The sequence below is a fragment of the Pleurodeles waltl genome, chromosome 5 (assembly GCF_031143425.1).
Source record: "Pleurodeles waltl isolate 20211129_DDA chromosome 5, aPleWal1.hap1.20221129, whole genome shotgun sequence".
Lineage (NCBI taxonomy): Eukaryota > Metazoa > Chordata > Amphibia > Caudata > Salamandridae > Pleurodeles > Pleurodeles waltl.
In genome coordinates, this window is record NC_090444.1 from 1197809194 (window position 1) to 1197822732 (window position 13539).

The following is a 13539-nucleotide window of genomic DNA, read 5'->3' on the forward strand; positions in this document are numbered from 1 at the left end:
TGAAATACAAAGTGGGGCCCTCTTACGGGGGCCCCTGCAGTGCCCATGCCATTGGCATGGGCACTGTAGGGGCCCCCAGGGGCCCCACGACACCCCATACCGCCATCCTGTTCCTGGCGGACGAACCGCCAGGAACAGGATGGCGGTATGGGGTGTCTGAATCCCCATGGCGGCGCAGCAAGCTGCGCCGCCATGGAGGATTCAGCAGGGCAACGGAAAACCGGCGGGAGACCGCCGGTTTTCCTGTTCTGACTGCGGCCAAAGCGCTGCGGTCAGAATGCCCTGCGGGGCACCGCCAGCCTGTTGGCGGTGCTCCCGCCGACCCTGGCCCCGGCGGTCATGGACCGCCGGGGTCAGAATGACCCCCAAAGTCCTTTCCATTGTATCAACTGCGTGTGATCATTCCCTGATTTTTCCAGTTTTATTTGTTTTGAGGCTACTTGACAAAGAGTACGTAAAAAACTATTGCACGAGTACTACTTTAGGTACTCAAAAATGCCTTTGTGAAAATTCTCAAGGTGCTTTAGATCACAATATCCGTCACTTCGCAAAAAAAGAAGCAAAAACGTGCTTATGGGCTAATAAGATAAACATGAGGTATATGACGAGGAAAAAAAGTTCCCGATGCGTCTATATAAAAAAATACATTTGTATTTTTTGTATATTGTAAATTCTATATTGTTATTAAAAACATTACTCATTCCCTACTTCAGTATCATGCATACTTGTATTTGTTATACTTTTTTTATACATCGCAATAATCGCAAAACATTGCGTTGCAATTTAATTAAGTAAATAACATCTGCTCTAAATACATCTAAAATGCTCGAAAACGGAACTCACACAACACTGCGTTAAAAACTAACAGTCACAAAAGATTGTAACGCAAGTATGAATGATGCCATGGCAGCTCAGTGTGTTAAGAGTCTGCGGTTAAAATCTGTGTGTGCTCCGCAAGGTCGCACCTCAAAGGGCCAATGCAGTCTTTCATGTTGATAAACCGAGTATGATTTAATTGGGCAAACATGGTACCACCTGTAATCTACAGGCGCAGAAATGACATGAGCTGTCCCTATAAATGCTACTCAACAAGATATTTTTAAGTAAAATAGATTATGAGATGTAGATTGCCAAAACACATTGTCCCGACAAGAATTTACCACAACCACAAAAAAGGTTTTCTGCCCATTTCAGCAATACTCTCAGTGCTTTAAATGGGCCGGTACTGTCCGGTACGGAGTACCGGCACTTTTTTATTTTGAGAGGGAGAGTACCGGCACATCTCAAGAAACACGTAATACTTTTAATTGGAGAGTACCGGCACTTCTCGGACAGGCACTCAGGCACAGAGTACCTGCACTTAAATTTTTCCATTTCAAGCACTGCTCTCACCCTCAGGTGGACATAGCGCTTTTTTCCAGTGGCCACATCCTGGCTGCCCCCTCACCGCTCCCGCTTTCCTCAACATAAGGGGGCGCCCTGTTTGTTGCCCTCTGAACCCCAATCCCTCATTTAAATATAAATAATTTTAAGGAAAATATTTCTCTTAATAATAACATTGTTGGTAATTATTTAGTTTGCCCTTCGTTTTCCGAAATCTTTGATTGTGACTCTATATTTAGCGCCAACTTGCGACTGTCTAAAAGTTATTTATCGCAATTTTTATAGTGCTTGTCTTTTAAGAACACAGCCATACTACGATCCGCCAAACTGCTAAAAGACAATGCTCAAGGATCGCTATGTATTTAATCAAAAGGGAAGTAAACGAAAAGCATAACGAAAACGTGTGACGAACACTAATTTTACCATGTTTTGTGTATGATTAGCATACCGCGTGTAACACAATTGGTTTCCAATTATAGACTGCACCAGATACGCCACTGACATGTTAAGAGGAACAAACCAATAGAACACCTGCACCAAAAACGTCCTCCGTGACTAACTGGTACGACTTTCAGTAAAACGATGGCTAACGTCGATTATTAAGTGTCCTCTAGCGCCGCCAAGTGGCACAAAAGCAGAACTTCCACCGCTCCCTGTTAGAAACTCCAAACGCTTTCTGATCCACTTTGCGGGGCAGTGGGGGGGAGCATCAACCGTGACCATGGCATGTTTTCTGCCGCCATTTGTAGCTGTGCTAATAGTGGAAAAAAGTTTACAGTGCGGTGTGATGCGTATATTGAGATATGTGACATGTATGTTGAGCATTCTCGACTGGAATATTAGCTACCGTTTGTTTCACTAAGCATCAACATTAGAGATGTTAGGTACGGTTAATTCTTGTACGCAAACTTAGTATTGTAGCATTATCACATCGCTTTCTTATCTCTTGCTGAGGACTAAGAACACTTATTATTTGGTTGAGTAAGTCGTTACTGTTTTGTTGTACATGGTGACCTACCGCAAAACGATGGTGCCCCTGCAGAATGTTAGGTGTCTCTCAAATTTCACAGAAATGAGTTGACATTGGGCTGAATTGGGTCACCATCCAAGGTTGAGTGCCACCCCACGAAGTGTTGACTTCAAGTCCTCTTTGTGCATTTGGGTATTTGCCTGCTGATGGTAGCCTCCCCTGCATTTGGTCCCTCACGAAGCTGCTGACAGCCTCAGTATTTTAGTCCTGCTGAAAGTCGACTTCAGTGTCTCTCACTGTACTCGTCTTTTATTGCCTGTCTTCTCATTCTTTCTAGACTAGCCAGGGAAACACGTGGTTTCTTGTCCTCATATTCAGTGCTTGAAATGAAACTACAAATTGCAGGTACTCACTATCCGAGAGTACCTGTTTACTGCTGGGAAATGTCAGTACTTCTCTATAAAGAGTATTGCACCCCCTGCAGGGACGTGTGGGTACTGTCTCTAAAATTAAAAAGGTGCAGGGACTCAGTGCCTGTAAGGACCCGCACATGTAATGCACTGCTGGTGCTGTAAAGTAGGGCACTGGATACCAGAGGCCATATGTCCAAGGAACGCATCAGCATACTCTGAAGGAATTGCCTTCTTGGTGTCTATATTTTGTCTGCTAGAAAGCTGCAAAAATTATGATAGCACGTTCCATGGAAAATCAACTTATGAGGAACCAAAGCAAACTATGAATAAAATGTTTTCTAGCTTACGCATCAAGAATTTTCAATTCTATTAAGGACACGGAGGCGAGTATTATGCTATCTCTTTCTTTACTGACCCAAACAGCAGCCAATTAAATAACAGTAAACAAAAAACTTCACATCCCATGATGCTCTTAACCCAGTATCACATGCTCCAATCACCGAACGTGACCTTAGTCTATAATAGTCATAACCCTCAACGTCATATCCTCTTTCTTTGTCCCAACAGATAACCTTTCAACTTCTTTCACGAACTTCCTCTGCAGATGCTGGTTCATAACTATTCTCATCCAAACCAGTCCTTTTAGATAACTCAACAGGAGCTGTAAATCAAATCAATCATCCTATGAGCTGAGGCAAAAGACCGTCTTCCACCAAAGCCATCATGACATCAAATCAGGAATTCTTCTGATCGGAACCCAGGATAAACAACAATAAATAATAATATCTCATATTGCCAGGTTATCCAGCAAAACATCCTTTAAACACTCTCCAAAGATAACAAAGGAAGGGCATAAATGTATCACATTCATAAACTTATACACATTTGAGTATAACATCATTAATCAATAAATGGGGGGGGATAATCCTCGCCTCCGTGTCCTTAATAGAATTGAAAATTCTTGACGCGTAAGCTAGAATTTTTTTAATTCTGTGTCAGGATTGGAGGCTCAGATTATGCTAGTTCAAAGCTGATCAATAACAACAGAGGCAACATCTACCACAGGTTTATAATAAAACTTACGAAAAGTACATACAGAAGACCAGTCTGCTGTCTTCAAAATATATTCTAAACTTGAGCCTAGTGTATAAGATTTTGAAGCCATAGCCCACCTAACAGAATGGGCTCCAAATTGACTGGTATTAATACCTTCTTCACTCATGAACCATCTAACCCATCTCGAGAGCGTGGCTGAGGAAACTGGTTTAAATGGTTTCTGCAAGGAAATTAACAATTGACCTTCCGTGGTCTGTCTAAACTCCTCAGTCACCAGTTCACAATCTTTGAAGCATTGTACCACACATAATTTTGAGTTATCCGGATACCAAGGGTAAGTTACTGACCTGCAATTAGTTTTAGTTCTTCTGGAAATATTAAAAGTAACATTATTAGGAGAGTAAACTCTACCAGAGAAATCCAAAGCCTTGACATCTGAAACCCTCTTACAGGAAATTAGGCCTAACAACATAGCTAACTTCACTGAAAGCTGTTTACAGGATAAATACTTGTTACTAGGCCAAGACTCTATAAATTTTAACACAATGTTCACGTCCCATAACACCGAATATTTTGCCTGAGGAGGATTAGAAAATCGAATACCTCTCAGTAACTTACAAACAAGGGGATGTTCACCCACTGGTTTACCATCAATATGTTTATGACCAGCAGAAATTGCTGATCTAAAATTATTAATAGTCCTATATGCCAGACCTGAAGAAGGTAGTTCAGCCAGGAAATTGAGAATTAGTTCAATATTTGACTCCAAGGGATTGATACCCCGTCCATTGCACTAACTATCCCATCTACGCCATGCAGATGCATATCTCTTGTGAGTGCTAGAGGCCCAGGCTTGCTTGATAAAGTTCTCAGCTTGCTGCCAAAGACCTGGGGTTTTCCATCTTGCACTGAAACCATCCATGCCATCAACGGCAGAGTCCCTGATAAAATCAGTGGATGTTGAAGGCCCTCCGGACTCAATAATGGATTCTGACGCGGAGGAATGCGCAATGGAAGAGTACAAGCTAACTGAAGCGCAATAGGGAACCAGGGTTGAGACCTCCAAAATGGAGTCACCAAAACTAGATCTGATTTCTGTCTCCGAACTTGAGACAGGTCCCTGGGAATCAATAGAAAAGGAGGGAATGCATAACCCTGAAAAGGGGACCAATTCTGTAGGAAGGCATCCGTCGCTAAAGCCAGAGGATCCGGTCTCCAGCTGAAGAATTTCAGAATCTGAGTATTGAGGCGAGATGCAAAAAGATCTATCTCACAAGTACCCCATTCCCGGACTATCTGCTGGAAGATTATTGGATCCAGCCTCCAATTGCTGCTGTCCGTCAGATATCTGGAGTTCCAGTCTGCAATAGTGTTCTGAACTCCCGGTAGGTATTCCGCTAGAATTACCAACCTGTGACTCAAGCAATAATGCCAAAACTCCTTGGCTATCTCCGCTAAGACCCTGGATTTCGTTCCCCCAAGCTTGTTGACATAACGCACTGCTGAGATGTTGTCCATTCTCAGAAGAATGCAGCAGTCTGTCTTGAGAGGAGACAAGCTCTTTATCGCAAACGACCCGCTAGGAGTTCTAAGCAATTGGTGTGGAGATTTTGCTCCGTCATTGACCAGCGACCCCCAGTCACTACAGACCAGCAGTGGGCTTCCCATCCCACTGACTGGCGTCTGATTCTATCACAACTTCTGGATGGGACCCGAATATGGCTCTGCCATTCCATGCCTCCATGTGGTGAAGCCACCACTGAATCTCTTCCTTGACCTCTATGGATAACGGAATCAAAGCCGAGTAACTCAGACCCTGTCTTAAGTATTTGATCTTCAATCTCTGTAGAGCTCGATAGTGTAGGGGGGCAGGGAAGGTTGCCTGAATGGAAGAGGCCTAAAGACCCACCAATCGGGCAATGTTCCTTAGAGAAATAGTCGGACTTGCTAAAGGTGATCTTAATTCCCTCTTGATATTGCAAATCTTTTAAGAGGGAAGAATCAGCTGTGCCTGAAACCCAAAAACTCTATCACTTGGGTTGGATTCAACAATGACGTCTGCGCATTGATAAGGAAACCCAAATCCTGTAATAGACTGATTGTCCAGTTCAAGTGCATCAGCAAAGTCTGGGGATCCTGCGCCATCACTAAGCTGTCGTCCAAATAAATGATTAGAAGTATCCCCTTGCTTCTCAACCTTTCCACCACTGGTCTCAACAATTTTGTGAAGCACCAAGGTGCTGAGGACAGGCCGAACGGAAGAGCTGAAAATTCCAAACAATGACCCTTCCACTGGAATTGGAGAAATCTCTTGTGAGGGGAAAAGATCGGAATTGAGAGGTACGCATCCTTTAGATCTAACCGTACCATCCAGTCTCCTTCTAGAAGGATATCTCTCAACATGTGAATCCCCTCCATCTTGAAGTGCCTGTACACAATCCAAGAATTGAATTTAGAACTAGCCGATGTCCTCCTCCTTTCTTGTCTACCACAAAAATGGGATTGCAAAACCCAGAGGGCTTAGGAGCTGAGAAAACTACCGCTCCTTTGTCTAATAAAGCTTGCACTTCTACATCTATAAACCTCTGACTTGCGTGGGAAAAACTCATTTGTGTAGGGGGAGCCAGCTGAATCGGAGTGCTGATAAACTCCAGATGAAAAACTGACACCGTCTGAAGGATCCAAGGATCTCCAGAAATCTTTCTCCAGTTTTCCACACACAATCCCACTCTTCCCCCAAAGAATAACCTGAGAAGGTTGAATGAGGCTTACCAGAATAGGAGGAGTCCTGCATTGCTCCTTGTTGACCTCTGCGATGTCCCCTGCGGAATCTAGGCCTACCACCTCTGGAGAGAGTGGGATAGAAGGTGGCATCGGATTGGTCTTCGGACCAGTTACCTCTTCCTCTAGGGTAATAGTTTTGGGGACTTCCAAAAGAGCCCCGGCCAGGATTTGTTCACCATAACGCCAGGCCCTGACAAAAAGGCCTCGCTTAAAAACTTTTTTAAGGGACATTTGCGCTTTGTCGATGGTGGAAAAAGTGGAACAAAATTTCGCCAACTCTTTAATAAAGGAGGAGCCAAAGAGAAGACCTTCTGCAGCTGGTCCCGCTTCTGAAGAGGCTAAATCGACTAGTTTAGGATCCATATGCATAAGTATGGACTTCCTGCGCTTAGCAGAAATAGCACAATTGTTGTTACCTAACTGGCACACGGCTCTCTGCGCCCATCCCAATAAGACATCTGTATCAACAGGGATGCCCGACTCCTTGGAGATGACAGCCAAATCTAGAATTTTAGTCAGTGGGCCTGACATGTCAAGCAGCTTTTCCTGACACAGACGCCATGACCTATCCAAACCTTTTTTAGGGTCCTTCGCAAATTTCTTCAGGAAGGTAACCATTGTAGGGTCAATCTCAGAAGTGTCAGCCACGTTATTATCCAAATCTGGTCTAGGGTATTCTGCCCTGAGGCGTGAGCGGACCTCCTTATCAAAGCTTCTTCTTAAATTAGCATGGACATACCGTGCAACGTCCGAAGTTGGAAGCCAATTAGAAGACCTAGGATGCACAATCTCCGAAGGCTCGAAATCTAACAAGTGAGGAGTGGATTGCTTTTTCGCCTTCTTACTAGGAGCTGGGGTATTTAGGTCGTCTGAATCCTGATCAGAAGAGTCTCCTGAAGAGGAGGAATTATCCAAATTGCTATAATTATGCTCCGAACTTCGTTTCTTGTGCAGTTTCTCAAACACATCTGCATGTAAGTCCTCAGAGGGATCATCACTTACAAGATTCTTTGTTTTAGCTTTAGATTTTGAGGCTACCTTAGGATTATTCCCATCAGGGACAGGTGATGTTTTATCAGACATCCAGCCTTGAGAGTGAGCGTACTCTAACAATTGTCCCAAAAAAGGACCTAGCGCTCTCACCAAGGCATCATTTACCGACTGCTGCACTCTAGAGTCGAGCGCTTCCACTAAATTAACCTCTAATTGGTTATCTGTATCCTCAGGATAATAACCTGTATCTTGGTCACTCCATTGAGCCATAACACTTGACAGTGTATGTAGTTATCAGAACAAGAGCAAAGGGGGAGTGAAAAAAACCCTTACAGGCACCAAAAAGAGTCAAGAAAGCCCTTAATAATAAGTGGAGGAAGCCGTCTGTTAGTCACACTTGGCAGTTCCTTAATATAATTTTACAACCCAGAAAACTATTAATCTGGGCGTCAGGGAGACACTTTTTGAGTCTGTGCACACTGAACAACTGTATATGCCAAGACGCGATTGTAATCACGAGCTGATCTCCACAAAGAACTCGGGGCAAGAGATCGGCTTGTAAAAACGCGCGCGCCCGGCAGAGCGCGTTGAAACAGAAAACGGACTATGCGATATGTGCGTACAGAGCTCCCGCTCCCACTCCACAAAACCGAAGTTTTGACGGGCACACGAAATCGGCAAGCTGCCGATAAAGGAATCGCACCAGAAAGTAAAGCGAGCGTAATCGCGTCGCTGAAAGATAACAACAGTTCAAGCAATTTAACAAACAATGCACAGTAATTAAATTATAACAGAGTAAATGTAATTGGCACTTATCTGCTGTGAAGCAGCAAAGAAAGAGGGTATGACGTTGAGGGTTATGACTATTATAGACTAAGGTCACGCTCGGTGATTGGAGCATGTGATACTGGGTTAAGAGCATCATGGGATATAACGTTTTTTGTTTACTGTTATTTGATTGGCTGCTGTTTGGGTCAGTAAAGAAAGAGATAGCAGAATCCGAGCCTCCGGTCCTGACATAGAATTGTGGCAGTTTTCTCATACACTGATTAGCTTAAGGATGTTAACTGTCATACCCATCGTCCATGGGCGTAGGAAGTGTGGAGGATGCAGGGGATATATCCCCCCACAGATTTTGGGGTGGGGCACACGGGGGACAAGGGTGGGGGGGGACAATCATTTTTGCTGTTTCTTTTGTGATGTGCAGGGCCATTAGCACGCAAACGTGCTATCTATAATGGCCCTGCAGTTGACCTGTGACCTGCCTCCAGTTATGTGAGCAGTCTGATAGTCACAGCATAAAAGACATCAGAGGCCACCCACCCGCTGCATAACAATTTTGCAAACCTCCAGGAATTACTACTGCGCTGTCAAAGCTGCTTGCACTTCTAAGGATAATGGAAGAAAGGTCTGGGGTTTACTCTCTGAATCCTGCCCCTCCTCAGCCCTACCCTACCTGCAGTGGTGTCGTCAGCTCCCCTCCAGCCCCATTCCACCAGTTTAAGTGGGGATTAGTGTGTGTATGTAGGAACGACAACTGTCACTCCCTGAGTGACATGGCAGTCACCATTCTATCTCAAATCTCAGACAGATAAAGGTAAAATAGACATACTTCACGTGCTCTAGAAAAACTGCAAATAACATTTCATAGTCAAGCCCATTTTAACAAAAATAAAAGGTGAATGAAAGTACACTAGATTTGGTGGGCACATGATTCTTTACTCCGTTTCCTGTCTATTCTTTGGTTTGGTGTATTTTTGTTCTGCTGGTTTTTAGTTATAAAAAAGTACCAATTGACTATGCCCCAGGTTGGTATAGTTCTACTAATTTTCGCAAACTTTGAGAACATTGTAAAACCTAAATTAAGCCTTCTGACTAGCACAATTGTTCCAATATTTATGAACATCATAGAATGGGCAGCCATCTTCTTTTCCTCACTCATAATCTCTAACATTTTCATGTTGGAAGAGGAGAAAACAGCACAAGTGGGCATTAGGCTGAAATATGTTAAACTATGGAAATGTTGTGTCTATGTGCCGTAGGTTTTTCATTTGCCTAACACCACTCATAAGGAATAAACAAGAACATCAAGATGAAAAAATAAAATAATACAAGAAGCTGAGCAGGAGAGCGGATGCTTCCTTATGCTGTTGCAATCTTTAATTTTAATAGTGGTTTAGTGGTTGCTGGGAGTGGGCACTAGAACTTATTTGTCAAGGAGTGGGACTTATTTTTCATCATCAGACTTTGACCTGGATCAGTAGCAAGAAAGGCAGGAAAGGGAGAAAGAGGAAGAGAATGTTACAGTGACAATGGGGGAAGACAAGGATGAAAAACCTGCAGGAATGAGTTTAAGCGACCAGCATTGTAGAGTGGTGCACGAAAGATGACTGATGACTGATGTGGAACTAGGAGTAGGAAGTCTTGCTATTCCGCAACCCGAGCATTTGGCAGTGCTGGTGTAAACTCCTCACAAAATCTTCTGTACCTGCACATTTTTCTTTTTACAAATTAAGCACTGGGCATAAGACAGATATGTGTTTACACATTGAACTAATATATATTTGCGATAGAATTGGGACCAAAAACATTGCCTGTGAACCAGAAATGAATTCCCAGGTGCCAAAGTGCACAGAAAGCCATTTCACAACCAGTTGAAACATAGTGGATACACCGAAGAGGGTTAGAGAGAAGGGAAAACATATTTGGAACACAAGACATGCAGTGGTGAAGACCTACTCTGTGTTTTTGACTGAGCATAGTGTACCAGTGCACTTAGATGTTCCTTACTTACATAGAAAGCAGCTTCCACACCATCAGAGTGCCCACAAGTGTCAACTATAGCAAAGATCTCTAGTTGAGCCAGAAGTAACTCATCCAGTTTTGTATTTATTTGTATTCCACAAAACTACACCTCCCAGAATATAAACCCTAAACCCAGGATTGGAAAAGATGTTAACTCCAGGTGTGGACCAACTTTGAGCGCTCAGAGTTGATATAAAGCATTGAAATCCACAAAAGTATTTCAAAAATATATTTACCAGAGTGTGCCACCTTCATTGTACCTTACTTAGCTTTTAGGTGATAGCCAGCTCTAGGTGTCCAGTATTTTAGCTCGCAGTGGCATGCTCTTCAGAAGCACAAGAAATGCCTGAGCAGAGTGCACAATGCCCTGCCTCAGACCACCACAAATATACAGGCACCCTATGACTCAGACTGCTGAATAACCCTCTTTTCTATATTCTCTTTATAAACATATTTCTGTCCGGCCCAAAAGATCACATTGAGTGGTGCATGTACAACACAACTACCTTCTAAAGCCTTCCTTTTGCCTGAAATAGTACTATAGTGAAGAACTAGCAGACTTGAACAAGCAAGTATTTCACCAGGCTGGACTACTGTATGGGTTACTCAAGCATGACATGTTTTCTCAGCTAAACAATTTGATTTTAGTAACAGAGACCACAAATCTAAAATGGCCAGAGAAGCAGCCCAACAAAACAGGCCAGGAACTGACCTGTCAAACCAGCCTTTCTGGCACTATCATATTGGCCTATAGGCCAGTCCAGTCTTCCCTGGAGCTGCTGTACAACAAAACCATGTTTTTAATATTGAGCTGCAAAAATACTGACTGTAGAATATTGGCTACCACTCAATATCGTGAAGGTAATTATATCTAGGTAAGTACAGATTTACTATTCTTGTTTCCATCTTGATGATATGTAGTGTTAAGGTACATAGATGTGGAATAGTAAATCCGTACCTGTCTATCTATACTTATAATGACTATATACTGGTAGTTCCTGTATCGTTGCAGCACAATATTATTGACCTGAATATTCTTACTGACTAAATCAGGCACATTGCTTGCATTGCATTCCTTGCTGCACCAACAGTGCATTCACAATGAGACACATATGACTGGATATCATAGTATCAAGCTGTACATGCCTTTGTTAAGGAAAATGAAAATTGTCCATCCCAAAATCAACCAACATGAATAGTTAAGTCCAGTGGTGGTTGGCCAGAAGTGAAGAAAAGAGTGGAACTTGCTTGTTTTGGCACTTCCAGTTTTGGTCCGGGCAGAAGTCACTTCAGGATGGTTGGGCAATGGTTGGGCAATGGTTGTATGTGACCATATGGTCAATACAGAATGGTCTATGATGGCTTTTCAGCAAACCTCGAGCCACACACTTTTACATAAGGATCAGATTCAAGGTTGATGGTGCTTGTGTGCTCCACTACAGACCCACACAGCACCTAAAATCTGAACTCATGATTAGGCTCACAGTAGCATACAGCCTGCCCTTCTGACTTTCCAGAAGTGGCGTAGCGAAAGCTTAAGAAGATTCAGAAAGTGCGCCAGCCATTTGGTTACCCTTGGTTGCCTTGTGTCCGACATTTAGCAACTGGTCCACCAACATTTAAAAATAACAGTGACAACATGACCACTAGTGCACATAAAGTGTGGTGACTTCAATGCTGATTCTCATGGTCTCTTTCTTTTCCTATTACCACGGGTGCTCCATTTGGCTCTCCTGGTTTTCCTACTTATGATTCCTGAATTTGTCAGAAATTGCCCCAATTATCATCCTGGTCAGACATCCTGGTATTTACTCTTTTCCCTGTTCCTGAAAATGTAGTTATAGAATAGATCAATTTACAAAGAAGTGTATTCATGTATCATTGATAAGTCACTAGGGGCCAGATGTAGCAACCCGTTTGCGAGTCGCAAACGGCGAAAATCGCCGTTTGCGACTCGCAAACGTGGGTTTGCTATGCAGAAATGCATTTTGCGAGTCGGATCCGACTCGCAAAATGCATTTCAGACTCGCTAATAGGAAGGGGTGTTCCCTTCCTATTAGCGACTCGCACTGGTATGCAATTCCATTTGCGGCCGCGAAAGCGGCCGCAAATGGACTCGCAGTTACCATCCACTTGAAGTGGATGGTAACCCAATCGCAAACGGGAAGGGGTCCCCATGGGACCCCTTCCCCTTTGTGACTGGACCAGATATCAATTTTTCAGGGCAGGGAGTGGTCCAAGGGACCACTCCCTGCCCTGAAAAACCGAAACTAAAGGTTTCGGATTTTTTTAAAGTGCAGCTCGTTTTCCCTTAGGGAAAACGGGCTACACTTTAAAAAAAAAAAACCTGCTTTATTGACAAGCAGGTCGCTAACATGGAGGCCTGCTGACGTCAGCAGGCCTCCATGTTAGCGAGTGCCTATACTCGCAATGGGGCCGCAATTTGCGACCCACCTCATGAATATTCATGAGGTGGGTCATTGCGACCCCATTGCGAGTTGCAGTCGGTGTCTGAGACACCGTACTGCATAGCAATTTGCGAGTTGCAAATTGCGAGTCGCAGGGACTCGCAATTTGCAAGTCGCAAATTGCTTTTTTCGTACATCTGGCCCTAGATCTCTTTTGCTTTTTCATTTGCAAAAAGGCTTGCGACCAAAGGTGATATATTTCACTTGACCAATAGTTAAAATGCAAAGTTTTTATTATACCAAAAATATGCATCAACACAACAAATAATGTTGGTCATGTCAATTACCAAGTAAGTTATTCAGCCAAAGCAGTGCTCATTTGTCAAGGAACCAAACTAAAAATTCTGCCATAGCAGTTTTGAAAAGGCATAAATAAGAGTTAAACCCCGACCAATTCAGCTATTAAGATTTACATTTATAAATTGAATGACAAAGTAAGCATCCTTATGCACAGAGTTGCAGAGAAAGCCTCAGGATTTCCTTTCTAACAGAGCCACAACTCTGTTCATTATTTATAAGGTGAGTTAATTTGCAGTTCAGTAAACTATGGCCATTCACTTAAGCTATAGCCAAAATCGAGCTGAAATATTTATATTATCAGACATTTCACTTCACATGAGTTCACAATCATTTGGAAAATTATAATCAAATTCATTCATTATAGAAG